The 2,933-nt window shown below is 40.6% G+C and overlaps 1 pseudogene; it reads left to right on the top strand.

Annotated features, from left to right (window-relative positions):
• The first annotated feature begins 231 nt into the window (after positions 1-231).
• Positions 232-1,239, top strand: LOC101425271 (growth hormone-inducible transmembrane protein pseudogene; annotated as a pseudogene).
• Positions 1,240-2,933: the final 1,694 nt, after the last annotated feature.

A 2,933-nucleotide genomic window follows, 5' to 3' on the forward strand; every position in this document is an offset into this window, starting at 1 on the left:
TCAAAAAATGCAAAGTGCATATTCTTTTCCATGGGCCACTCACCAGGCTAGGCCATAAAATATATTTAAAAAGATTAAATTTTATGACAGTGCACAGAGGCAATAAGTAGCAGGCATAGAATCAAGGAAGGGTGGGCTCATGTGCTTCGGCAGCCCAGAATGGGACCTGTGCAGTGGAGGGGCCTGGAGACTGGGCATTGCAGATGTGCTTGGTAAACATGGGGCACCATCATGCTGGTGGCAAGGTTTGTGTGTCTCCTGACATTGCCTTCCAGGATTTTCCACTCAACTTTCATCAAGATCTCCCCTGGTCTGGAAAATTCCATCACAGAGAGTCAGTGGCTCTTAACACGAAGCAGAAAATATGCCAACAAGGCAAGAATTGGGATCCGGTGTGGGCAAACTGACCACAAACTCAAGATGCAGCATGGAAGCCATCCAATGAACAAAAAGATTTAAAGTTGACCAGTTGGGAAGACGGTTTGTTGCTGGAGGAGCTGATGCTGGTCTTGGAACATTGGGAATGTCTAATGAGATTGGAGCTTATTGAGAAGGCAACAATTTGGCCTCCAAACATGAAGGATAGAATTCATTCTACCTAAATGAACTTAGCAGGAAGGGCTGGTTTAACGGCTTTGTCTGCCTTGGCAGTGAGCAGATCTCCTAATTTTAGGAGCTTCATGATGAGAGGCTCTTGAGTGACAATTGGTGCCACTTTTGTAGCCATGGTTGGAGCTGGTACGATCTCTGCCCTAGGACCAGAGTCCCAAAGCATCTTGCTTGGTTGCTGCATTCTAGCATAATGGAGCAATGGTGCCTGCTCGGGGGATATTAAGGCCCCTCTTCTCAGCAGAGCTGCTTGCTACAGCCAGCATGGTGGGCGGCCTCTACACTACAGCCATGTGTGCTCCCACCGAGTTTATGAACACAGGGGCACCGCGGGGAGGGGGCCTGGGTCTTGTCTTTGTGTTCACAATGGGATCTATGTTTCTTCCACCTGCCACCGTGGCTGGTGCCGCTCTACTCACTGGCAATTTATGGGGGATTACTTCTTTTCAGCATGTCCCTCCTGTCGAACACCTAGAAAGTAATCAGGTGTGCTGAAGTAGCACCATTCTATAAAGGTCAAAAACAGCAGTCGATCCCATCAATTCAGTGATGGGAATCTACGTGGATACATTAAATACATTTATGTGAGCTGCCAGTATGCTAGCAACTGGAAGCAACAGAAAGAAATGAAATGACTCAGTGTCTAGTTTTTCTAATACAGCAGGTACCTTGCTTGTTTAATACGGGCAGATATTCATTAAATAGTTTGTACAAGCAGCTTTCGTTGAAGTTTAGAAGAGGAGAACATGTCTACATGTTAAAATGTTCCAGTACAATGTGATGTTTCTTCTGAAGAACAAATTTAGTAGCTCTCTTCCAAATAAGCACACACATTTCCAGTTCTCATGTTTGAGTAATTACAAAGTTATTTTATTTATTTTTAAATTTATTTGGTTAAGTGAAAATTAACAAACCAGAAAAAAGTTCCTAAGGCATATATTCTCAGACCACCACATAATTGAACTCAGATATTTGGAAAACCATCAAATATTTGAAAATAAACTATACATTCCTAAAATACAGAATATCAAATTTGGGGGGATAAGCAGTGATTAAAGGGAAGTTTATAATATTAAACACACATACTAGACATTGGAAAGTGTCAATCCAAAGATGTAAGCCTCTGCCTTAAAAACTGGAAAACAAAAGCACTAGGAGCAGAAATCAGTGATATAGAAATGAAAAATAGGCAAAGATGGATCAACCTGAAGTTGGTTCTTTAAAAATATCAATAACATTGATGACCATCATGCCATACTGACCAAGAGAGCACAAAGATTACCAACAGAAGGGGAAAAGAGGGGCTAAGAGACATGAAAAAACAGAAGAGAAATTATGACCAAATTTACTTCAATGAACTTTAAAAGTTAGTTGAAATACAAAACATTTGGAAGACACTTCAGCAGGTAAAATAGTTCCCCAATTTTGTTAATTCCCTACTCCCTGGAACCTGTGAATGTGTATTGTTATATGGCAATAAGGACTTTGCAGATATAATTAAGGACAAAGACCTTAAGAAAAAACTTAATTTGGTGGGCCCATCAAATCACATGAGCCCTTAATAACAGAATTTCTCTGGCTGGAATCAGACTTATATAACAGAAGGAGAAATCAGAGTAAATTAAAGCAGAAGAGGGACTCAACCCACCACGGCTGGGGCGGCCACATGGAAAGCATGAGAGGCTTGTGGGCAGCCTACAGGAACAAACCAGCTGACAGCAGGCAGCCAGACCAGCCCAGTTCTGCTGCTGCAAGGAACAGAACTGAGCCAACCTGAAGGACCTCACAGGAACGATTAGAAGTCTTCAGAGGACTTTATTTCAGCCTGTGAAACACTAAGCAGAAGAGCCACCTGAGCTCATCCAGACTTCAGATCTACCAACACTGTCGCATAATACATTTGCATTTTAAGTCACTGCATTTGTGGTAATTTCTTACAGCAGCAATAGAAAACTAATGCAAACAAACTGCTAAATTTCACTCAAGAAAATATAGAAAACCTAAGCAATTCTATAGCTATAAAATAAATTGAATTTGTAATAAAAGCCCTCTTGCAAAGAAAAAGCCAAGCCAAGGATGTCATTATTAGTGAATTCTAAAAGCACATTAACAGAAGAAGTACACCAACTTTATACTAACATTCCCAAGAAATAGAGAAAAAGGAATACATCTCAATTCATTCTAATCCAGCACTACTCTGGTAACAAAACCAGACAAATACATTATGTTACCTCTCATGAGCATACATGGAAAACATCTTTGCAAAATGTGAATTCAAAAAAGGTATAAAAAGAACAATATATCATGACTGAGAGGTTTAACGT

The sequence above is a fragment of the Dasypus novemcinctus genome, chromosome 16, assembly GCF_030445035.2.
Source record: "Dasypus novemcinctus isolate mDasNov1 chromosome 16, mDasNov1.1.hap2, whole genome shotgun sequence".
NCBI classification, from domain to species: Eukaryota; Metazoa; Chordata; class Mammalia; order Cingulata; family Dasypodidae; genus Dasypus; species Dasypus novemcinctus.